Here is a 25,547-nt window from a genome sequence, read left to right as displayed (position 1 = left end):
GAATGCTTCCACAGCCTTCAGAGTTCTATAGGCCACCTCTCCATGCCTTGCCTCTTGTTAGCTCTTTCTGCCTTGGGGCCGCTGATATTTCCTTGGACGTAGTACCACTTGGATAATGAGAGTCACCCCCCCACACACACACAGGCCACAATGCCCAGGGCTCCCGTTTATCCTGGGTCCAGCCCCTCTGGCCCTGCCTGTCCTTCCCAGCCCCTGTCACCCTTCACCTTACACTCTCCACACCCGCCACAGCCAGAGGGGACTTTTATTTTTCAGTTCCTCAATTGTATCCTCTTCTAACTTCTTTTTTAAGTTTGTATTGGTGCATTACAATCAGACCTAATAATGGGACATTATGCCATATTTGTACATGCACATAACATCATCTCATCAGTCTCACTCCCCAGTACCTTCCCTTACCCTCTTCTCCTCCCTCCCCCAAACGGCTTCCTCTACTCTGCTGATCTCCTGTTATTTTTATTTCAATTAGTGCATTATAGGTATATGTGTGTATATGTATATGTATATGTGTATATATATATAGGGATTCACCATGGTATATTCATACATGAACAGAGCATAATTTGGTGGATTTTGTCCCCAGTACTTCCTCAGGTTCCTTCTCATTTCTGGGCCTCATTCTTCCACTCTTTCCCTCCTCCTCACCTGCCTCTTCACTTGGCTAAATTTCTTCAGGTCTTAATTTAAAATTTACTTCCTTGATGTCTTGATACATTTTGTGCTCCGATAATAAATACCTGAGTTTGAAAAATCTATAAAGAACATAAATGTATTTTTCACAGTTCTGGAGGCTGGGAAGCCCACAACCAAGGTGCGGGCATGGTCAGTTCAAGGTGCTGGTTTGCTCCCAAGATGGCACCTTGGTGCTTCATCCTGGGGCGGGGGGGAGGGTGGATTCTCTGTCCTCACATGGCAGAAGGGCAAGAGAGTCAAATACTGTGACTCTTCTTTTATAAAGACCTTAATCCATCCACAAGGGAGGAATCCTCGTGGCCTGGTCACCCCTTAAAGACTCTACCTCTTAATACCATCACATTGGCCATTAAGATTCTACACCTGAACTTTAGAAGGTACACACTGTTATGGCTTGAATCTTAAATGTTAAAGGCTCATGGATTAAAGGCTTTGTCTCTAGCTGATGGCACTATTGGGAGGTGGTGGAAATTTTAGGAAGTGGGGCCATGGTGGAGGAAGTGGGTCATGGTGGATATACCCTGGAAGGGGATATTGGAACCCTGGGCACTCTCTCTCTATCCCTGCTCCCTATCCCTCTGCTTTTCTGACTGCCAGGAGATGAATAGCTCTCCTCTGCCACATGCCATCCCATGGTATCCTGCCTCACCACAGGCCCAAAAAGCAACCATGAACTGATACCTCTGAAACCATGAACCCAAATAAACCTTTCCTCCTTTTATGTTTTTGCCTCAGTCATTTGTCACAGCAGTGGAAAGCTGACTGATATACACATTCAAACCATAGGACTTGGGGAAACCCTCCACAACACCTTAGCCATGTTTAGGTGCCCCTGTTAGGAGCTCCCTGGACCTGCCCTGCAATGTATTTCCTGTCTTCCCTGTTAGACCTTAAGCCCTTTGAGGGCAAGAAACTTATCTCCTCAGCTGCATTCCCAGGGCCTAGAATGGCACATAGGGAACTAGGGAACATAGTAGATGCTCAGTCAATGCTTGTTTATGGAGGGAGACTGACTTACAGGAGAGGGAACACCCCCATACAGTTCACCAGTGAGGACCCTCTGACTGGGGAGAGATGTGTTTGCAATTAAGAAGGCCTTTACCATCTTGTTTTGGAAACACTCAGAGATACCAGGACACAGTGAGCAGCTGACAGCTTCCTCAGTGATCGCAGAGACAACAAGAGTTATAAGATAGCTAAGAAGGGAGCGATTCCAGTGATCCTAGAGCCTGGAGCCTCTTCCAGATCCAAGGGGCTAGAGGTAGGCACTGAAAGATGAATGCATAGAGGGTGACAGAGGGTGGCAGGCAGCCTAAGGACAAGGAAGGTGGAGGGAAAACTGGAAACAGCAGACCACGCAGCTGAACCACTCTGTCAAGAAACAAGACTGGAGATGGGTAACAGAAGAGCCATAATAGCCAGGACTTGGTCACACAGGCAACGGGGAGGGGCATAAGGGACCATGTATTGTGGGGGAGCAATCTCAGGGACGGATTAGAAGCAGGAATCCACAGCACAAAGGAATCTATTGTGCTAGTCCAGGGTGCAGGAGACAAGGACCACTGCCTGGGAATAAAGGCCAAGGGACAGAAGCAAGAAATCTTACCCAGAGCCTCCACGGGCTGCTGCTTCTGACTAAGGACAGGAGGTGAAGAAAGAGAGGACACACAGCTGGGAAACACCAGGGCCAGAATCACAAGGCAGGTTAGATCTCGTGACTTACAAGTCCTACCCAGGCCAGATGCAAAGGAGAGGAGGAGCTTAGGGATTTTTAAAGATGAAGGGGACAGTGCAAGACCACCGGTGAAAACTTCTCTCTAGTTGATGCCGTGAGAATAGTTGTGAAGAGGGGAAGTAAGAGCTCTGAGGAAAGGGCCAGCTGCCGGGCCGGCCTTGGACACGATGGCACAATTGAGGTTGGAGGTACTTCAGTCCAAATCCCAGCTGTGTCACCTGCTAGCTAGACAGCCTTGAGCAAGTTAACTGACCTCTATGCGCCTAGGCTCCACCCTGTAAAGTAATACATAAGCCGTAGAAGTTGTCTAAGGAGTAAGAAAAATCATCTCTGGGAAGAGCCAACTTCAGCTCCTGGTCTTCGGGAGATGTTCCCCAAAGGTGGCGATGATGAGGAGGGGTTGGTGTAAGGAGAATAGGACCCTGATTCTTGGACTGTCACTGAAGCCCAAGAAGTCACCAGAGGGTGGATGAAGACTGTCAGGTGTTATAGAAGGTTCAAGAGGAATCTGATTGGCAGGAATTATATTACTGAGTCTTTAGAGAATGCAGTTTGGAGGAGTACAGAAGCAGCCGATGAACAGAACAACAGACAAAGCAAAAGACATCAATACAAAGCCCCATCCCCATCCTAGGCTGCAAATAATTATCCCATGAACATCATTTGAGCAATAAAGACATTTGATTAACATAACAAGAAATCTTAAGAGCAGCAGCTCCAGGAGTAGCCCAGTGGCTCACCAGTGTCCCCAAGAACCAGGCTTTTCCCATCCTTTCCCTACAATGTCCTGAGCACATTGGCTTCTCACCCTCTTTACTGCCTCATTAAAAGGCCTGGGATAGATACACGAGGAAGGTGAACCTTCTTTACCATAGGCCAGGAAGGGAGAAAGTGGGATGGAAACAGATTCTGAAGGAGAGAGAAGCCTGAATCTCAGCAAAGCCAAAAGACGGGGAGCACACTAGAAAATCAAGGAGAATACGGTGGGGTACCACCCTCTAGGTCGAGAGAACTTAAAAAGACACACAATTCAGGCATTGGATAGCAAAATGGACATTTCTGCTCTGCTGGTGGGAATGTCAGTGGGCACAGGCTCTTTAGAAAACAACTTAGGTCACAACCCAGCAATTCTAGTTGCAGATTGACACCACTGCATATGTGTGTCCAGTTATGAATGGGAAAGTTCATAGTAACAGTATTTTTTAAATAAAAAAATGACTGAAATACCCCAAATATTCTGAGACCAGAGAATAAATCAATCATGATCTATTCCCACTATGGAATACTATGTAGCAATAACAACCTGCATGAATCTCAGGAAAATAATGTTGAAGAAAAAGGCAAATGGTAACAGAATATATACAATGTGGTAGCATTTACGTAAAGTTTCAAAACATGTAAAAGCTAAAACAATATGTTACTTAAGCAAATTAACCTAAGTGGGAAAATACAAAGAAAGCAACAAAAGATACACACAAAATTCAAGGAAGTGGTTAGCTCTAAGCAAGCTTGAGGGACCAGCATCCAGGGGACTCTGAATGGGAAGGAAACATTCTTATTCTTAAACTGAATGGGGCTGGGAGTACCCAGGGTATTCACTGTATTATTATTTAACAATTTAAAAAGGAGTGAGAATCCAAGTGAGATGAAGGCCAGGTGCCAGCCCTCTATAGGGGCATAGTCTCTGCCAGTTGCGTCACATCTGGAACCCACAGAGCTCAGACAACATGGTGTGCAAATGGACTAGAGTCTGAGCTGCTCTGTCTGTGTGCCAGCGGCCCTGGGAGAGCCCCACATTGGGAAGGAGAGGGAGTGAGGGCAGGGGTGGGGTGGAGTGAGGGCAGCGATGGGTGGAGAGAGAACCAAGACATCCGGTGTTTTTTCTTGAGGAATTTGAGGTGAAAACAGAAATAGCAGGGTCCCCCTTTCCAAAGAGCTCCCCCTGTGCCAGGCCCAGCCATTCCCAGCAGACCCCACTAAAACCTCCTACCAAGCTGAGGCGGGGGGATTACTATTTTCATTTCAATAAAGGGATATAACAGGAACTTAACTAAGTCACTTGTTCAGGTCACACAGAGAGTCAGTAGGAAACCCAGGTACCTAGAGCACAGGAAGCCCCTCCTGGCCTGGGCCGCCTCCCCTCAACCTCAGCCCAAGCACATGAATCTTCCACCCACCCTTCTACTCAGTCACTCTTTCCTGCCCAGGGCTTTGTACATCCTGTCCTCCCTCCCAGAAACCCACCTCCTCATATCTTTCCTACCTTGATGTCACCTGCTTCAATGTGACAAGCTTCAATGTCATCTGCTTGGAGACCCCTTTTGGGGTCTACTTGACTTGAGCCCCTGTGTTTCCCTCCTTCACCTGACTCTGCCCTTGCCCTCCCTGTGCTTCCACTGTCCACGTTAACCTGTTGCTCTGCTGTCTGTTGTCTTTCCCATGCACTAGAATATAAGCTCCTTGAGGGCAGGGGCCACCTGCTTTTGTTGCCTACCAGAGTGTCTCTGCTGCCTCGTTCCAGGCCAGGCACATGGCGGCTACTCAATAAATCACCATGAAATAAATAAATAAATAACTGAACAAGGGAAGTGAAAGAAGGTTGAGATGAGAGACAGGCAGACAGATTCCAACCCACATCCCTGCTCAGAGGACTCTATCCACCCACTCTGTGCCCAGGAGGGCATGTGGTAAGCCCCCTCTGCCCTCACACCGGTATCTGGGTGGTCAGTGCTGGGTATCAAGGAAAGGAAGTAGTAGAACCTTCCAGCAGGCCCTGTGATTGCCAGGTCACAACTCTGTTCAAGTAAGGAATTCCCTCCCTCTCTCTGCTCCTAATGAGATCTTTCCTGGCTGTAGCATTTGGGTTCTTGGCAACCACTGTTCCAGAAAGATACCCTGAAATTGGAGGATGTTCAGAGATGAAATATCTAAAACAATGCAGAAACAGGGGAAATGGAATAATTATAACAGATGAAAAGACCCACAGTCTGGGCTCTGCCAAGTTAAATGGAAAAGGATAATTGCATGCCAGTCTCTAAGGGTGGGAAGCCCTCTGAAGAGGGGAAGTTCGGGGGATGACAGGAGAGGGGTAATTATGTGAAATGCAATGGAATAAGGCGAATCCCTGGGAATTTTAGGCTTAGTGGCAGGAACCATTTCCTCCCAGCAAAATCTCTGAGGTTGGGCATCCATCTGCTAATGGAAGTGGGAGCATGCCACCCTGATGGCATTTAAGCCCTTCGTAATCTGGGCTGGAGCCTCTACAAATACAGAGGCCTTATTCTAGAAGTTGTTGTTAGGGGCAGAGGTCATTGGACAGCAGAGTGGTCATTTCCAAGGGTCTCTGGTCAGAGAGAGCCTGATTGCAGTCCCAGCTGGCAGCTTTGTAGCTGTATGACTTTAGACACATGGTTCGAGTGATAAATTCTGCAGGCTCCGGTCACAGCGCTGGGTAAACAGAAAACACACCAGGTGTCAGCTGCAAGTCCTATGTGGAAACGCTCTTTGGGTTTTGGTGCGATCTCTGGTCTGTGCTAGGAGGAGAATCCAGCTAGAATCCCTGGAATCCAGCTCTGAAGGGGGCTCTGAGGTGTCACTCCCACAGGAACCGCTTGGGAAGTGTGTGAAAGGTTCGAGTGGCAGGCTCCAGTGCATATATCACAGTCCACAGTCAGGTGACGTTCCTGGAGTCAAAAAGCCTAGTCACACGGGTGCCACATGTTCCTACCTTTTATTTTCAAGGCAGAATAAATCAACCAAACAGTAGACTTTGGCTGGCTGAGCAGGCAACAGGCCAGGGCACAGGACCTGCACCCTTCTCCTCTACAGGCCTCCTGAGGAAATGAGGGTTTGTTTGTGAGCATCTGTGCAAAACCTGTCAGTGGGAAGACCCAGGCTCTAGTTTCAAAGTATCTATTGGCCTGGGGTGTAGCTCGGTGTCACAGCGCTTGCCTAGCACACTCACAGCCCTGGGTTGATCCCCAGCACTAGGGGGAAAAAGTATCTGATAAGATTTTCAGAGAAGGCAAGCTCGCAGCCAGCAGGCTGGGGAAGATCAGGATGTGGTGAGGTAAGATGGCAAGGGAGGAGGGCCAGGCCTGGGGAGGACGCAGTCGCAGAGGCTCAGCAGCAGACAGGTTTGACCTGTGAGCTCTGCTGGGGACACAGGGGATCCCTGGTTCCCTGTCTGTAGCCTCCGAAACTGACTTGGCTCCCAAACCTCTTAGAAGGAGAGTCAGGAGGCCACGGCCTGCAGCCAACAACTTCAACATGAGAAGCCATGCTCGTGACAGCAGTGACAACAAAGTGCTAAATGGGACCCCAAAGAATGGTTCCTGGTCCTCCTCCTGCTGGTGGGGAGTGGAGAAAGCTTCCAGCAGAGGGAGGGTATTTTGACCAATAGGGCTGAGGGGAGAACATTCCAGGCCACAGAAACAGCAGGGGCAGAGTGTGGGCAGAAGGCAGCCCATGCCTCCCTATAATTGGCCTGTTTGAAATCAGAGACCACCTTGATCATCACCACCACCCCACCCCAGTGTCACGGGCTCCTTGGGACCTAATTGGTGTGGTCTGGTCTGGGGATACAGAGCAGGACCCAGAGGCAGGAAATGAGGGTCAGGCTCACTTCGGCATCACAGAACTCTGGTTGCCCTGGCTGGTCAGGTGCAGTGGAGGGAGCTAGGAGACATGGATTTGAGTCCCAGCTCTATTTCTTAAGAGATGTGTGACGTGTGACAGTCACAGCCCTCTCTGGACCTCTGGACCATCATTAACAGAGAGTGTGGGCCTCTTCACCCTAAAGGTTCCCACAGGCCTGATACCCTGAGATTTGCAAATTCTCCTGTTTACAACTGCACATGCATATCTGGATCTCTCTCCCTCCTTAGAGTGATTTTCACCAAAGACAAAGGAAATCAAGATCCTCAAAGTCTGGAAAATTGAAGTCACTGAGTGTCAGAGGATCTGCCAAACACAATGGGCAATGTGCTCTGGGTTGGGCCACTTCTTCAAGGCCTGGCTGGTCAGTCAGAATAAACAGAGGACCAAGTTCTGCATGGAGAGCCACAGCCAGAGAGAAGCTGGGTCTCAGGGTGAAGAGCTTTTGCCTCATGCCCAGGGCAGGTTTCAGGGGGCCATCTGGCCCTGCAGTGCTTTGTGCAGGGCCTGGAACTGCTGGAAGCTGCCAACGATAGCTCAGCCCTGAGCAGGGGGAGCCAGGCCCAGCACCCTGCTGCAGTGGTCCCCTCCTCTACTGAGCCCAACTCCTGCCAGGCCCCAGCCAAGGGCTTCATATACTTCATGGCACTGAATCCTACAGCCACCTCGGAAGGTGGCCCCTTTGCAGACCTATTTTACAGATGGGCAAGTGAGTTGCCCAGGGTGGCACAGCTAGGTCGTAAAGCCAGGTTTCCAGCCTGATCTGACACCAGAATTTGCCCTCTCTCCATTGAGTCTCCACTCTCCTAGCAGAAGTTGGGGATCAAAGGGCAGCCTATTCCAAAATCCCACCCCTGCCAGCCTGCAGTGCCATCAACTACACCTCAGAATGGAAGCACAGTATCTCCTGAAGTTCACACGGGGGACATATGTTGAAATGTCAGCCACTCCAATAGGCCAGGCAATCAGCATGTAGGACATGGGCCTGGAAGGTTTAATAGGGGCTGAGACTGGGGCTCTTGGAAGGGGAGGGATCTTAGAGCCCAAGAGTGGCTTAGGAGTTACTCCTAAAGAAAGAGGAGCCAAGCCAGCAGTGACCAGGGACCACAGTACCTTGCTGCATGCTTGGATGCAGCCCAGAGCTCTGGAGAGAGCAGCTCCCTGGGGCAGATGCACAGGGCCAGGGAGGCTTTGGAGAGAGGACCTCAGCCCAGAGTTCTGAGCTGGAGGAGGAGCCTGCAGATGTGCCCCACTCACAGGATCTAAATCAGGCCACCCAGGCTCCAGAGCTCCCAGACACCCCGCTGCTCTGCAACATGGGGATATTCCTCCAGAATGAGATGGCACGTGGGGTGCCAGCCACCCGCCCCCAGTGCTCACTGAGTTTCCTGGTGGGAGGGAGCCCAAGAGGCAGCAGAGGGGCTGTGTTTTGAAAGAAGCAGAAATGCCTACAGGGAGGCCAAGGCTGTCTGTGAGCTGCCTGCAGCCCCTGGGCTCCTGGTGGAGACAGAGGGACTAGAGGAAATGGCTTCCCAAAGCAGCCAAGCCACCCTGGAGACCCTGGTTATGGGCCCCATTCCCACATCCACCCTATGGTTGGAATAATATAAAGACAGCAGCACTATTTTGAAGCACCAATTCTAAGCTATGTGCTAGTGATACAGTGGGGACAAAATAAATAAGAGGCCTTGCTCTGGTGGGCCTTAGATTCTAGTGGGAGGGACCAAGCAAGAAGGAATGCAAATATATGTGATAAATGCTAATAAATAAATGCTGATGAATGCTGAGAAGGGGTAACAGGCCGGGAGGCGGATGGGGGGAGCTGGTATAGCACAGAGGCCAGTTTGCAATCTTAGATAGCACAGCCATAGTCCTCATCAAGGACTTTTGGGTAAAGGCCCGAAAGGGGCTAGGGAGGGAGCTGTATGGAGACCTGAGTAGGACCATGTTATGGTTTAGATATGAGGTGTCCCCCAAAAGCTCCTGTGTGAGGAAAGGCCAGAATATTCAGAGGTGATGTGATCAGATTATGGGAGGTAGGACCTAATCAATGGATGGACCCACTGATCTATCAGATTAACTGGGAGGTAACCATAGGCAGGTCGCTTGTGGCGGGAGGAAGCAGGTCACTGGGGGATATGTCTTTGGGGTTTATATTTTGTCTCTAGTGAGCAGAGCTCTCTCTTCTTTCTGATGGCCATGTCCTGAGCTGCTTTCCTCCACCACACCCTCCCACCACGATGCTCTGCCTCTCCCTGGGGCCAGGAGCCCTGGAGTCAGCTGTCTGTTGACTGAACCTCTGAAACCGTGAGCCCCAAGTAAACTCTTCCTCCTCTCTGTTTTTCTTGTCCAGTCTTTTGGTCACAGTAATGAAAAGCTGACTAAACCGGAACACCCCGGGCAAAAGGAACAGCAAATGCAAAGGCCCCAAGACGCAAATAACCTGGCAAATTCAAGGCACAGTATAGAGGCCAGCGGGGCTAGGGTGAGGGAGTGGAGCAGCCTCAGACACACGGGGAGAGAGGTCAGGGACCGGGATGTGACGAAGGGGCTTGAAGACTGCGACAAGGACCCCGGCTTTCACCGTGAGTGAGATGGAGCCCCTGGAAACTGAGATCAGAGGAGGGGCATGATCTGCCACGTGTCTTCACAGAATCCTCCTTGCTACTATGCTAAAAACAGACTAGAAGGAAACTAAGGCGCTCAGTTACGATGACCATCATCATCACCAATAGCTACAAGAGCAACAACCAGTTACTGAACCTGTGTCAGACTTGGTACCACCTGCTTTAGGCTATGACTAGTTTAATCCCTCAATAACCCCAAACAGAAGGCCTTACTTTTCCCATTTGATATCTGAGAAAACTGAAGCTCAACCAAAGTCAGAACGTGTCAGACGCACACCCTCCGCAAGTTCACCCGCCCATGTTTGTCCTGCCTGTCTCTTGTCTCTGGTCTTCTCAGGCACCCTCAGGGAGCTCCTCCCAGTTTCCCCCACTCTGTGCATCCTGCTGAGCTTCTAACATATGCTGTTCCAGCTCTTAGAACTCTATTCTCCCCCCACAACTGTCACTTCTATTTCCTGTCTTTTCAGAAACAACTCAAGCTCTGCCTCTTTGGGGATCCCTCCCTGATTGCCTCCAGCATGCCAGTCCTCCACCCCAAAAATAGGAGGCACTTCACAGATCCTGCAGCCAGCCTCCCACACAACCAACCAGTGAGCTCAAGGCCAAGTACTGGAGCTTGTTCACCTCAATTTCCCCAGCAACCAACCAAGTGGGCCTCAGCTTCAAATCGTGCTGACGCTCTGTTGAGTTATCCTAGTATATTCCAAATTTTCCAGTGCAATTTTATTCTAAATCACATTTCCTTCATGTATGTTCATTTATGTGAACATGCCTGTGATCTTGGGCAGATATATGCAGAGCCTTGGGCAGATGGGTGCCACCATGCCTTAGGAGAGGGGTGCTCAGAATGGGAGAGCAGGTGCCTGGTGCTGAGGGGGCCAGCCCTGTGTGTTTAGAATCACCAGACTCAAGTTCAAGTCCTGCTCTGCCTCTCTGCAGCTGTGGGGCTGTGGGCGAGTTAGCAACCTGGGCCTGACTATCCTCATCTGCAAGAGTGGGCAAATGCTATCCTCTCTGTGGGTTTTGTGAGAGCTGGAAATAGTTCAAATGCAATGCCTGGCCCAAGCATGCCCTTGGGACATGGCGTGAATGCCTCCTTGCCCACAGAATCCTAACCCCAGGTCTGTCTTCAGACCTATGTTAACACTTGGCTACGGTGCCCTGAGAAGCCACCCACTCTGCGGGGACTTTTGTAATAATTAACCTGAAAGATACTTCCAACTCAGTCCTAGCCCTGAGGCTGGGTTCCTGGCAACCTCCCCTGCCCTGGACCCTCCCTGAAGAGTCCCCCTACCTTGCAGTGGCCCCCCGCCAGTCACCATGGCCTGAGCATGTCCACGCGCTCACTCCTTCCCCCATTAACTGTGCCTAGCAGGCCCTCTCAGCAGCCAAGCCAAACACCCCTCCAGCAGACTCTGGGGAAGAGGAGAAAAGAGGGAAGGGTTTTGGGGGAGGAGTAAATAAAAAGGCGGACTCCAAGGCAACAGAACAGAATGAGGTCTGATGCCAGAAATTAGGCAAATGCCCCAGCTTCTGGTCTTTTGTAACCTATCAGGTCAGGGAGGATTTAGAAGTCCAGCTCCCTTACTTTATGAATGAGAGGCCCAGAGAGGGTTAGAGACTAGCTCAAGGCCACAGGGCAAGTAAGGAGGAGGAAGGAGTCTGATCAAAGTTTTGGATTCGCATGGCTGGGGGCCATTTGAGCTGCACTGATCGACAGGAGCCCAGCTCCTTGTTAGAGACCTTGTGATTCCATTGACCTCAAAAGATGACCAAAGCCCTTCTGCACCTCAGTCCCCCAAAGCATGATACTGTTAGTTTCTTCAGTGACCTACAAGGAAACCATTGTCCGGTTGTCTGGGAGCGGTTAGGTCAATTTCTTAAGCTTCATATTCATGATTCCTGAGGCTGGGTGTTCCTCATCTATGGATCCTTATGTCAATGGCTGCAAAGTGCTCAAAACCTAAACAGCATAACCCTGGGGTAAGGAAAAGGGAAGCGGGATACACTGCGCCCAGCATCCAAGGTCAGCTCCACAGTATCACAAACATCCAGCTGCTGTGAAGGCTGAGTGGTTCAGAGACTCCTAGCCTCCACCCCGGGAGTCCCATCCAGGAGGCTGTGGGACTCAGGACGTGTTATAAACCCACTCCTCCAGGTCCGGATGCACCGCCACACTGGAACTACCACGCCCTTTCCAGAGACCTGACACCTCATGAGTTACGAGCACACGGGCCCTGCCAACCCAAGAAAACAGCGTCCCAGGCCCTCGCCTGCCTTCTGTGGAGAAGCAGTCAGATGTCCCTTTTTTCCCAGAGACAATAATCGGCCCTACCCAAGCCCATGCTTTAGATCCCTGGCCTCCCAGCTACTGTCCTAGAAGTGCCTAGTGTCCACCTGGCCCTGAAAGTGACAGACCCTGCCTATCCAGCTCATGGTTCCATGTGTGGGTGACTATTCTCCTCCTGCACTCACGCGCACACACACACACACTGTTGGGCAGGAATGTCCAGCCACTTGTTCACAGTTAAAATGAGCCAAACCCTCTGAGAAGTGTCACAGTGTCCTCTCCAGCCTGAGCAGGCCTGGATCAGGAACAAGCAGGGCCTGTCTTCTCTGCCCAATGGCACCTGGAAGCTGGCACCATCTCATCAATGTTAGATTTTTCCAAAGAGAGTAGAGAAAAATAATGATGCCTCCTCCCAAGAACACTGGCCTTGAAATCGGAACTCCTGGGTCTGACCTTGAACAAGTCCCTGGGCCCATCTGGTGAACTGGGCTGCAGGGCAAAGTCAAGCAGGCATCAGAGCCCAGAGGGCCCCTCCCTGCCAGTGTCAGGTGCTGCCCACCGCGCGGCCTGGCCTTCTGCCACACTCCCCTGCCGGTCCTTTGAACAAGCGGGGCCCACACAGCTGAGGCCTGGCTCAGGATCTTGGCAGTGACTCATCAGCAAAGGTCTCAACCCATGGACCCGCCAGCAGCAGGTGAGTCTTACTAAAATATGTTCTGTGGGGGTTCCTAGCATAGTCCAGGTACCTGAGGGCTCCGTAAATATGGGTGGTGTCTCATTCAGCAAAGCCAAACTGCACCCACCAAGAAGCATAAACAATCAACCAGACCTTAGTACTCACCTAGCTCAACCCTCTCATTTTACCAATGAGGGTTCTGAGACCAGAGAGGAGAGGTGACTCATCCTGGGTTGCCCAGCAAACATAGCTCATATTGGCTAACTGTGACTAACCAGAAATGCCCACACTCCCCACCGAGGCTGGGATGCCGACATCGTGTCTGAGAGGAAGACTTCTGGGTGCCCCTGGGCCTGCTGGGCTACTCCCCAGAGGCCAGCAGTGCCCTCTCCCCGCACCCCTGGCCCTGGGTCTCCGCCTCTGTTCTGGGAACCCTCAGGACCGCAGGGCTGCCACCTGCTCAGAGTGCGGGGGCCGGGCCCACAGCCCATGTCCCTCCACCAGGCTATTTATAAAGCATTTTCGGATGAGTCAGGCTCAGAGCTGCCCGGCACCATCGGGACCCATTCTGCAGAAATGCTATAAATGATCCTGGTCAGGGATCCCGCCCGACCCCGAAAACCTGCTCCTTAGGGCAAGCCGGAGGCAGGAGGCTGGGCTGGCAGGGAGCTGGGGGGCTGTGGTGATGCCCCTCACTAATCTTCAGGGCCATGGCAGGAAGGAACATGAGCGCTGGCGGGCCAGCCTGGTGGAGGCAGATGGGGAGCTCGGATCAGGGAAGGCAGGGCCTCTGCCAGGCCCCTCTCAGCCACAGACCACATGCCCCTCCCCACAGGGCCACTCCCCCCTGCATCTTCCCAGCCCAGACAGACAGACAAGCCCAAGAAGACACCGCACCCGCGCCCTGGGCGCTGACTGTTCGCACCTCCAGTCCTGAGTGTACAGCTCCCACCTCCGCCCAGAGACCAGCTATTTATATCTCTCTGGAAAGGGAGCCTGAGCCTCCAAGCCTCTCCTACTTCCTGCTCCTGGTAGCACTAATTACATCCTCAGCTGGGTGCCGCCTGCCACCGCTGGCTGGGGTCGCCAGGAGTAAGTGCACCTGTGATCACACTCAGCTTGGCAGGGAAGCTGGGCCCCATTGTGCCTGCAGAGAGTGTGACCGCCCTGAGGTCAGTTCCTGGGGGTCTAGACTCCCACACTTCTGCACTCCCTTGGCCAGCCTCAGCCCAGGTCTTCTGAGGGACTTTGGGACCCACCCCCCCCCCACAGCCTCCACGGGAGGCTGGGAGGGGCCACTTGCTTCTTCAGCTAACCACCCCAGTGTGCCAGGCCTGGGGCTCAGCTCTGCCCAGGGGAGGAGTGGAGAGGGCAGGGAGATGAATAAGCCTGTCCGCCCTCCAGGGAGGCAAACAGATAAACAACTCATTATGCAACAAGGAAGAATGAAGTAAGTACTAAATTAAGATACAAGCTGGGCGCAGAGCCTGCAGGCCCACAATTCTTCCCAGCTTTTTTTTTTTCTTATTCATATTCATTTTATAAAGAATTCATATATGCAGATAGCAAAAGGAAATTATAATACATTCATCACCCAACCTCCCAAAGACAGCTTTGCCCAGTCTGAGGCCCAGACCTCCAGACTCTTAAACAAGATAAGGACGGTTCTCAGATCTGAGGAGCCCTCAACCCAGCTCTGGGACAATCTCTAGAACAACTGTGAAATGGGTAGGAAGATTCAAAGAAATATGGATAATGTAATATATTTGTGTTAAAAAAAAAAACACACAAGCTAACAATGTCTAGAAAATGTTTGGAAGGATACACAATAAAGAATTAACACTAATCAGCCTCAGGGAAGCAGGAAGCAATAAGAGACCTTTTTCTAGATTTTTCTTTATTTGGATTATTACAATATCCATGTATTTATATGTACATTTTAATTTTTAAAAATTGCTTTAAAATACTTTTAAATTTATCAATAAATGATTTCCATATTTTCTATAGTGCTGTATTTTCTTTGCACTCAGAATAATAAAATCTTAAAGCTAAAAGATTTTCAACCATTATGCAAAACAGTTCAGTGGTCCTCAAAAAGGTAAGCATAGGGGGTTGAGGTTGTGGCTCAGTGGTAGAGCACTCACCTAGCATGTGTAAGGCTCTGGGTTCAATCCTTAGCACCACATAAAAACAAATAAATAAAATAAAGGTCTTGTGTCCAACTACAACTAAAAAAGAAAGAAAGTTAAGCATAGAGTTATTGTACCACCCAGCAACTCCCCTGGTTGGTTTATGCTCAAAAGAATTGAAAACAGATACTCAAATACACATTTTCTCACAAAAAAAAATAGCAACATTGTCTACAATAGTCAAAAGGAGGAAGCAACCCAATATCCATCAATGGCTAAGAAAACTGTGGTATATCCATACAGTGGAATATTATTTAGCCATAAAAGGGATGAAGCACTGACACATGTCACAACATGAATAAACCTTGAAAATATTTTGCCAAGTGAAAGAGGCCAGACACAAAAGACCAAATACTGAATGTTTCATTTTGTTCGAATGAACAGACCAGGCAAATCCACAAAGAAAGAAAGCAGACTATGTTGCCAGGGACTGAGGGGAGAGGGCCAATCAGGAGTGAGAACAGGATGGGTATGGGATGTTCTTCTGGGATAATAAAAAAGAAAAACAAAGAGCTTTTAAACTAGTGGTTTTGAGACTAGTGGTTGTACAACATTGCAAATATAATAAATTCCGCTGAATTACACACTTTAAAAAGGTTCATTGTATATTATGCAAATTTTACCTTAAAAAAATGAAATACTACCAAAACTTCAGTCCTAGACTTCATGCCTCCGCTAGCTCTGAACCTATCACTAACTTTCAGCGTGGCCTTTCAAGGTAGTGAAGGAGAATCCTTCTTCCTACCCTGGCAGGACAGAGCTGCCCAGTTCCAAGCTGGCCGTGGAGAGGGAGGGGCAAGTCTGAGGGGACAACTATCAATCACTGAGTGAGAGGAGGGAGCGGGCACAGGTGTGGGGGGGGCAGAGAGGGGATGGCAGGGACTCCCTGCCATGCATGTGTCAGCACTCTCCCAGAGCCACGGGACATCCCTAAAGGTCAGACCTTGATCTCATTCTTCAGATGAGAAAGCCAGGGGTCAGTGGGACTGGGTCTCCTGACCCCAAGGACCAGGCATCCTGGAGGACCATCAGGTGTCTCTGCGAGGCCTGACGCTCTCCTTCCGCCCTCAGCCCCTGCAGGAGCCTGCCTGAAAGAGCAGAAAGTGCCGTCAGCAGTATAAAGCAGACTTTTTGCCACCACAGCAAAATGATGCTCACAGCACTGTCACCTGCCTTGGAAGCCAGTGTGACAATTATTTTGCATAAGTTACCCATGAAATAGCACCTTCTAGCTTCCTCCAAGCCTCACCTTAGATGCTCCCTCTGCATCTTCAGAAGCCCCTCTGAAATGTCCCTGGGCTGTTTGCTGTCTGTCTACTCAGAAGCCAGGACCTGCAACGGATGCAGGGATAAAGTCCCTCACTGATCCACAACGTGTGGTGACTGACTGAACAGCCCCCCGCCCCAATTTTCCCTTCCATGAAGACTTTCTGGTGGAATGTAATGACCTACTTGGTGGAATTGTGGCAGGTGTACCTATGTGTTTCTGTGCATGCACCTGTGTGTGTGTGTGTGTGTGTGTGTGTGTGTGTGTGTGTGTTTGGAGGCAAGGAAGGAGTCCCTTCTATCACACGAGGGAGGCTGACCTCAGAAATACTTTGGGAAATAAATCTGCTGCAACAGGGCGACCTTCTCTCCCACCAGCTCCTTGTCTCAAGTGAATTTCATTTAAGGCTCCATCATTCCACCGGCATCACCCTCAACCTGGCCCAGCTCAGGCTTCTGCTTCTAACCTGAGTCTGAGAACAGGGACCTCCGGGTTGATTGTTAAGTACTAGACAAGGGGCATCTGGAGGAGTGCTGAGCTCCTCTCTGCGGTCTGTGCCCTGGCGTCACCATGGAATCTGTGTCTGGCTTGCTAGTCTGTGGCTCACAGTTAAAACCTAGGAAAGGAAACCAGAGAAGAGCATCCACCTGCTCCATCTAGACCAGAGGTTTGCAAACATTGCTGTGTGTTAGAATCCTTGGAGAGACTATAAAAGCACCCCAAATCATTAAATCCAAATCTCACAACAGGAAATTCTGAAGCTCCCAGGGGCTTCCCATGTGCAGCCACGTTGAGAACCAGAGGTCTCACCCAAGAGGTCACTGAATGCTCACTGTGCCCCATCCTCTCTTCTGCCTGAAAAAACGAGTGAGCCCAACCCAGAGGGCCTCGCACTCAGGTTCTTGCAGGCACAGGGGTCATTTCAGGACCCTCCTCTATTTTGTTCCCTCAGTACTTTACTCTGCCACTGAGCCACATCTCCAGCCCTTTCTATTTTTCATTTTGAGACAGGGTCTTGCTAAGTTGCTGTGGGAGGCCTCGAACTTGCGATCCTCCTGTCAGCCTTCCAAGTCATTGGGATTACAGGCATGTGCCCTGCCCGCTCCTGAGTTTTCTCGTAAGACCCTGAGAATGAGCACCTCCTGTGGATTACCCACTCCGGAGTCTTACCCTGACACCCTGTGCCTCTCCACACTTGTAGGTGACATTTCCAAAGGGAAAGTTAGTCCAAAGCTCCTGTCCTGTTCTCCTATGGCAGAAACGCATCTTCTTTTTGAACAAATCCCTAAATCCCCTCTTTCCCAGCACAGGGTGTTGTGGTTTGGATCTGAGGTGTCCCCCAAAAGCTCCTGTGTTAATGCAGGCGTGTTCAGAGGTGGAATGATGGGGTCGTGAAAGCTGTGACCTAATCAGTCCATTTGAGTTTGAATGACTGGGTGGTGACTGTGGGTGGGTCACTGGGAGCATGCCCTGGAAGGGGACAGCTTTCCTGAGCCCCTTCACCTGGCTCTCCCTGCTTTCCAGCCACCCTGAGGTAGACACCACCCCTCCCTTCTACCACGAGGTTCTGCCTCATCTTGGGCGCAGAGCTATGGACTCTGCCAACCACAAACTAAATCTCGGAAGCCATGAGCCAAAATAAACCTTTCCCCCTCTAAGTTGTTTTTGTCCTGTATTTTGATCGCAGCAACAAAAAGCCAAGTAACACACAGGACCTTGATTCGAGTCCCTGGCCAGAACCCAGCAACTGTCAGGCCACCTGGCTAAGAAAGAGAAAAGATGGCTCTTACCTGTCAGTGAGCTTCTGTCCCACTCCTGGAGTTGGTCCCCTGCCTGGGTGACAGTGCAGAGATTCCAGGAAATGACAAGGCTTGGCAAAGGCCGGCGTGACCTTTCCTCCAGGTGCGGGGGCAGGAAGATTGGAGAAGATGTTTTTGTGCCGTTCGCCTCGTGGGGGCCGCAGCTGCGCAGTGCTGAGAACAAGGGTCCGTCAGGAGCCTGGAACGTGGAGTCAATCCCCAGCCTCGCCCCAGGAAACAGGACTTGTGTCTGTCCCACTGCCCTCTAAACCCCAGCCTCCTCTTCTCTGTGGTTCTTATACTTGAATGACCTTGACCTCACCAGGGGAACGTTCCCTCAGATTCTGTAGCAGGGTCTGCACTTTGAACCAGATGCCGGGTGATTCTGATCCAGGTGGTCCACAGTCTGAGAACCATGTCCACGGGCCTTGGTGCCATCAGCCTCTCCCTCTGCCACTCACTCAGCACACACTGTCACTCTCCCTCTGGGGAGGATCTGATGAACACACTCCTCCCGTGCAGTAGGAGGCCACGGGACATGGAGGGGACACATGACAACATGGGCTCCAGACTTCACCCTTCCATCCATCTAAATTAGCAGGAGTGTGGTCAGTGGCCAGGCCGGGGAGTGCTGGGTGCGAGGACCAGGGCAGGAGAGGGGAGGGGCCACCTCACGCCACCAGATGCTGCCAGGTGGGAATGCAGACTGTGTTGCCAGATCTCCCGATTTGTCCAGCAAAGCCAGAAATCTGATTTGTATGAGCAATTTGCCAAATTTTTAAACTATGGGAGCCAAAGCAAGTATATGTGAGGGCCAGATCTGGCCTGCAGGCCATCTGTCTGCATCCTGGTCTAGACAGTGAGCACCTGGGACAGGAGACCCTGGGTCTCCCTCCAACCTGTGGAGCAGGCATGCCACCTGCTCACCCAGGGATTCCTAATAAAAGTTCCCAGACTTCTGCTGAGATGAGCCTTGTCAATCAGCAGGGGCGGGGCCCCATCTGAGGGTCCTGTCCACCTCATTGTTGGGGGGACCCAGGCTATTGCCTAACTAGCCCACACCTGGCCATCAGCACTCCAGGCACCCCTGGACGTTCCATGAGCTCCAGCTACGGCACAGACCTCTCCAGGGTCTCCAGCTTGACCACTCCCTCCCTACGGCCCCTCTGCCTGTCCTCACTTCAGGCCACTTCTTTGTACCGGATACCCAGCCCCCTTGCCTGTTTCCAGCTCCTCTGAGCCCTGCAATGGCAAGAGCCAAGAATGTCACACAGCCAAGAAATGTCACTTTCCCTGGAGGAAAGGCCGAGTCTGCTGACCCTGGACAGAGGAGACATATCTGAGGGTTCTTCCCATCTTGGGAGAAAAAGGCAGACTGTCACTTGTGGTATGCAGCAGGGAAGGGCCCTGCCCACCCTCAGAGTGACGGACAGCTGTGTGAAATTGATCCATAAAGAAGTGAAGTTACGGGGCTGGGGATGTGGCTCAAGCGGTAGCGCGCTTGCCTGGCATGCGTGCGGCCCGGGTTCGATCCTCAGCACCACATACCAACAAAGATGTTGTGTCCGCCGAGAACTAAATAAAATAAATATTAAAAATTCTCTCTCAAAAAAAAAAGAAGTGAAGTTACTGATGGGACCAGGCGTGTGCTGTACGAGGCTGCATCATGTGAAGTTCAAGAGGAGTTACTGAGTTCTGTGAACACATGCTGGACCGAGGGGCTGCTGGTGGGTAGGGGATGAGGAAGCCCTCCGGCGTGAGAGAAGCGCCCCATATCCTGCTCTGGACGGCGCTCACACAAGTGTCTACATAGAGAAAAGTACATGAAGTATACCGGACATTTAAGAACTTGTGAGCTTTATATTAATTTTGGTTTTGGTTTTGGTTTTGGTTTTGGTTTTGGTTTTGGTTTGTGGCACCAGGGATTGAACCCAGAGACCCTTACCCACTGAGCCACATCCCCAGACCTTTTTTACTTTTTATTTAGAGACAGGGTCTTGCTAAGTTGCTTAGGGCCTCACTAAGTTGCTGAGGCTGGCTTTGAACTTGTGTTCCTCCTGCCTCGGCCTCCCTTGCCACACTTTATGTCAAGTCTACCTGAATATTAAAAAAATAAAATAGCAACAGAAGAAGAGTGGGGAAAGGCTTCCCACAGATACCCACAGCCTGAGAAGCTGGAGGCCTGCTTGCCTGCTCATAGGGAAAGTTCTCAGAGGCTCAAAAGCCAGTGAGGTGTGGCAGCCTTGCCGCCATCTGCAACCCAGTCCACCCGTCAGTCAATCAGCAGGCAGCCGAGTGGTGTTCTTTCCTGATGATGAGCCATTTCAACTTTTCACACTGTAATGACCTGCTCAAGTCAGGAAGTGCAAAATCCCCATGAATTAAAGATCAGGCAGAGGCTTCCGCGGCCTTCCCCACTGGAGCCTGCCCACCCTCTTTCCAGCGCAGATCTGGGGCAGAAGGTGGAGAAGCATCCATTGGATGCCTGGGGGCAACTTAGCAGGGAGGTTTTATATTCAAAGCACCCAAGTAGGCAGGTCAGAAGGGGATCTCAAGAGCTGCAAGACCTGGGGTCCAAATGCAGGACCAGAAAAAAAAGACACAATCTGAGGCCCTATCAGGACCAATGGGAAGGCAGAAGTCTGGGTTCCAGGGTAGAGCCGAGCCCTGAAACCGAGAAGCATAAAGGCTAAGATCATAACACAAGCGAAAAAGAAACACAGGGGTCCTGAAGACAGACATTTGCTGAATGGTTCCTTCATACCCCCATGAGCCTGGATGCACAGAGAGAGGAGAGGGCGTCAGCTGGCCAGAGTGTGGCTGCAGGTAGAGTCCTGACAGTGGCTCGTGCCTCAGGAATAATCATCACAATGCCTTCATCTGACAGCTTGCCATGTGCCAATCATCGTGCTAAATGTCTTTTCAAATCCTCACTAAGCCTTATTACTATCCTCACTTAACAGATGAGGAAACTGAGGCCAAGAAAGGTTAAGTCAGTCCCAAGGTCTCGCTGCTAGTAAATGACAGCAGGTTCCAAAGTGCAAGCCCTGAATCCCTGCTGCGATCCAAGCCCACCCTTACTTACCCTCCTGCCTCCTCCTCTGAGAATCCCCCTAGACTAGGACCCCCCACTTCCCAGCTGACCTCAGTCCTCTCTCCCAGCACGTGGACATGCCCATAGCAATGCTGTTGCTGCCATGTGGTGTCCTAAGGGTATCTGCGTGCTCCTTGTCTTCCCAGGAGCCCTGTAAGCTCTTTAGGGACCATAAGCATTTATGTTGTGCTTTGGGCTTCAGTAACAGAATGACCAACTAGACGTTGTTCAATAAAGACTCTTATTATCTTACAGAAGAAGCTGGAAGGCAGGAGACTTCTAGATGACATTAATTCAGTGGCTCAACAACATCAGGGCTTTGGGTCATTTTCTCTGTATTCTCTTCACTTTATCCAGTACGGTCACAAAAGGCCTGTGACAAATATCCCATGCTCACACAACAATATCCAAAGATAGGATGGGCCTCTTGCATCCTTTAAAAGTGATTCAAATGTTCTCAGGTGCTTCCTCCTCCATGTACAAGCCTCCTAATGCCTCATTGGTCAACTGATTGGCCATTGAGCACCTATCACATGCCCAGATCTAAAGCAACCATGAGCAAGAGGACTGGCACTGTGGGTAAGCAGCGATTAGGAATGGGTGATTTAGGCCAATTCATATTTGGCCTTTGGAGCTGGAGAGGAGGTCATGAAACACATGGTCCCCCAATACCAAAACAAAACCTGAGTCAGCCCAAAGGAAGGGTGTGGGACTATGAAAGGACAGCATAGGATCTGGTACAGGCGCCCTCTACATCTGGGCATAAACCAGGTGCTCAATAAACACTACTGGTTCTGGGTGTGATGGCACACACCTGTAATCCCAGTGACTCTGGAGGCTGAAACAGGAGATTGCAAGTTCAAGGCCTGTCCCAAAATAAATGTGACTCCATGGTTAAGTGCCCCTGGGTTTAATCCACAGAAAGAAAGATTAAAAAAAATACTCCTGGTGGTATTGAATGGCCACCAGTCACTCTTGAGAATGGTTTGAAGTCTCTTCCCTGCCCCAAGCAACACTGACTCCCGTTATCTTCCAGTATGTCAAGTTAAAAATGCATTCCCTCTGCTATGATAGGCATACTCGCCCAGAAATACACACATAAGTCATATTAGATAGGGGCAGTGTCAAGCTCTATGAATAAAATCAATAATCCTATTAACTGATATTTCTTTTGGCTGCTTACGGGAACCTGCCGGCCCCTGTGTAAGGCAGTGGGGCTTTTGATGTAAGCATGGCCACTATGTGGAAAGGCCATATTTGGAATTATGACCAAGAACAGGCTCTGGGATCATATCCAGCTCTACCACTTTGCTCTGGGGTGACTTATGTAGGTCCTTAACTTCTCTCTAAGCCTTGTTTTTTCCCTGTCTGTACCCCATGATGGCACTAGCTTTGGTGGTCTAGCTGACCTTAGGTTCGAATCCCAGCTCTGGCACCATCTAGCCGTGTAAATTTAGGAAAGTCTCTTTGCATCTTTGTGCCTACGTTTCCTCATCTGTAAAATGAGTATAATAAAGCTAACTGTATCAGAATACTGGAAGAATTAAATAAGAACACACAGCCAGGCATGGTGGCGCACACTTGTAATCCGTGGCTGAGGCAAAAGGATCTCAAGTTCAAAGCCAGCCTCAGCAAAAGCAAGGTGCTAAGCAACTTAGTGAGACCCTGTCTCTAAATAAAATACAAAATAGGGATGATGATGTGGCTCAGTGGTCAAGTGACCCTGAGTTCAATACCTGGTACCAAAAAAAAAAAAAAAAAAAAAGAACACACAGTTTATGGCATAGAGTCATTACTCAAGATAGCACCTGGGAAGGCCAAGTGTTTGGAGGTAAAAATAGTCAAAGACTGGACCAGACTCCCAGGATCTTGGTATGACAGCGGCCTTTCAAGTGTCTGAGGGACCGTCCCCCTGGAAGAAGCACTGCATTTCTCGTGGCCTGGCTCCAGAGGGTAGAAGAACCAGAGCCATCGGGGAGGAATCCCAGGGAAGGAGGTCTAGATTAAGGAAGAAAGATTCGCCCTCCCTGCTGGGAGCAACAGCCCCGTGGACAGCAGCTCTGGAGAGCTGGATAGTGCCGGGCAGAGGCCAGCAGAACCAAGACCCCGTACCCCTGGGTGCTACATGCATAGAATTCAGTCAAGGGCACCTAGGTCAGCTCCCCAAAATGCACCTCTCCCATATATAGTAGTCCTCGAACTATGTGTACGTAAGAACCACTCTGGACTCCTGGAGAGTCAAGTCTGGGGGTCCTGAGGCAGGGGTCTGAATTCCCAATAGAAGATGCAGGTTCACACGGCCAACGACCAAACCTGAAGGCCTTCCCTACACGCCCTCCTGCTGCTGTTTCAGAGACCCGGGTGTGAGGCTGAGCCCATGTTAGAAACGCTGTACACCAAGAGACCCTCTGAGCCAAGGAGAAGGCTCAGAGACGTCATCCTCACCTTGAAGATGCCCAGACAGAGTGCAGAGCAGGTGCTAATGAATTCTGCTCCTAAATCAGAAAGTGTGGCGTGCAGGCAGGAGGAAGGAGAGAAGTTATTCAATGTGAACTCCAAAGGTGAGAGGGTGTGTCAGGATGCTCTGCTCCTGCCAGCTCCACCGAGCCAGCCTCCGAGGGAGACTTGGGGGATACCATGAACCAGGGGCAGGACTCAACTCCAGGGGCACCACCGTCTTGAAGTCTTTGTGAATGGCACCCCCTACAGTTGCTCACTGCCGGTTTGCCTGAGAAGGAGACCACAAATACATGCCCAGACCCTCTTACAAAGTACCCAAAGCCCCTTGGAATCGGGCCCCAGTCCACCTAGAGGTGCATCTTCCTGAGTGGTCCTTGCACTCCCAAAGCCTCCCTGACTTTGGCCACCTGACTCTAGGCAGGGTGACCTTGCCCAGCTCCTTTTCACTTCCAGGACTTTACAGATGGTGCCCATCCTCTACCCTGCCCATGTGCCTGGGTGAACCTCACTCGGCATTCAAGACTCCTTTAGAGATCTCCTTTCATGGGAAGCCTTTCCCAGAGGCCTGGATACAACTGCACCCAGCAGGTGAGATCCCAGCACTGCACTGTATTCCAGAGCAGAACGTAAGTCCCTTCCATGCAGCCTCATGGGGGCAGGGACCTTGGCTGTTCTGCTCCCTGTCCAAGTGCCCAGGACAGTGTCCAGCTCATAGGAATGCTGCATAAATGCTTGTTAAATGCTAGAACTTTATGGGACAGAGGCTGCCAACCAGGTGAACTGGCAAGTCACCCTGGAGCCAATATTCTCAGCTAAGGAAGAGACTCCTGAGAACCCCTCTTGCTATGCACAGGTAAGGCAAGCAGACGTCCAAAGCCAGAACAAGCACTGGACAGAGTATGAGGCGTGGATTCTGGGGTCAGTGGGAGAAGAGAAGAAGCCTCTAGGCAGAAGCCAGCCAATGGGTATTATGCATGATTAATTGAAAAAAAATAAGAGCTGTGATTGCATTTTGGCAAGTTGATAATTTAGCACCCATTCAAACCATTGTTTTTAATTATTTACACAACATGTATTTAGCGAGGGTGAGAAACTGGTTTTTCTCATATAAAACTTGAATACCTTTCTTTAGGTTCAAAAGAAAGGATTTATTGCATGCATTTATTATAGGTAATTTTCTAAACCAGACAGCAGCCTAGGAAGCCTAGGCACTATTTAAAATTTAGATGCTAAATAAATCACTTGCTCTGGTAAACAGCACTGGGATGGCATTAATCTGTTTCACCAGCTCAGCTGACTGGGCTGTTAACTGAGGTGACCTGCAGAGGGTGGACTCAGGGTGGGCGGTATGGCTTACTGTGTCCTGGGACCAGCAAGTACTTAAAAAAAATCCACAGAAGTAGGTCAGCAGTAGGGAGAACAGTTTGGTTTGGTTTTTTATTTCCACTTGAGCACACTGTCTTCTTCAGTTTGAGCCAAACCAATTAATATAGGCCATGGGTCATCAAACTTTTTCTACAAAGGGCCAGATAGTAAATATTTTAGGCTTTGTGGGCCAAGAGGCAAAATGGAGCAACTGTCTGAGCTGAAGGACTACGTCGTCTTTTTCTTTTTTTTTTACATTTTGCATTTAAAAATGTGAAAACTATTCATAGCTCTCAGCCCATACAAGACCAGGTGTGGACTGCACGGCTTGCCAACTGCAGATTCAATCAGGCAGCTATTAAAAGAGTCTAGAAACCTGAGTGCCCAGGCCCCAGGTGTATCACTTATTAAAGGGATGTTTTGGTTCCTTCATGGCTAATAGCAATTCTGAATAAAATAATACTATCTGGAGTCCCTGAATTCAATCTCCAGAGCTACAAAAGAAAAAAAAAACTACCTGATATTTGCAAAGCATCTTAGAATTTCTTCCACATCTTAATAAATTACCTAACTGCTACCAAGGAGTCCTTCTTAATCCTTTCCCTGTCCTTGTGTCCTTGCCTCCTACCACCAGCAAATTCTTTTTTTTTTTTTTAGTTGTAGATAGATACAATA

At 50.1% G+C, this 25,547-nt stretch overlaps 1 protein-coding gene across 3 annotated transcripts in view; it reads right to left on the bottom strand.

Annotated features, from left to right (window-relative positions):
- The window catches only part of Golga7b (golgin A7 family member B), a 38,589-nt gene extending 20,607 nt beyond the window's left edge, over nucleotides 1–17,982 (bottom strand). The window contains exons 1-2 of one of the 3 annotated variants that reach the window (XM_026394757.2): nucleotides 17,945–17,982; nucleotides 15,831–15,975 (exon numbers count right to left, since the gene is read on the bottom strand). The gene's annotated coding sequence lies outside the window, so the exon portion shown is untranslated. Of the gene's footprint in view, nucleotides 1–4,712; nucleotides 5,808–12,863; nucleotides 13,192–15,830; nucleotides 15,976–17,944 lie in introns of those variants that run through there. The other 2 variants (XM_026394755.2, XM_026394756.2) reach the window with 2 other exon arrangements.
- Between the last annotated feature and the right edge of the window lie 7,565 nt (nucleotides 17,983–25,547).

The sequence above is a fragment of the Urocitellus parryii genome, chromosome 5, assembly GCF_045843805.1.
Source record: "Urocitellus parryii isolate mUroPar1 chromosome 5, mUroPar1.hap1, whole genome shotgun sequence".
In the NCBI taxonomy this organism is placed as follows: Eukaryota; Metazoa; Chordata; class Mammalia; order Rodentia; family Sciuridae; genus Urocitellus; species Urocitellus parryii.
The sequence above is the reverse complement of the archived record's forward strand: the minus strand, read 5'-3'. Positions and strand labels throughout refer to the sequence as shown.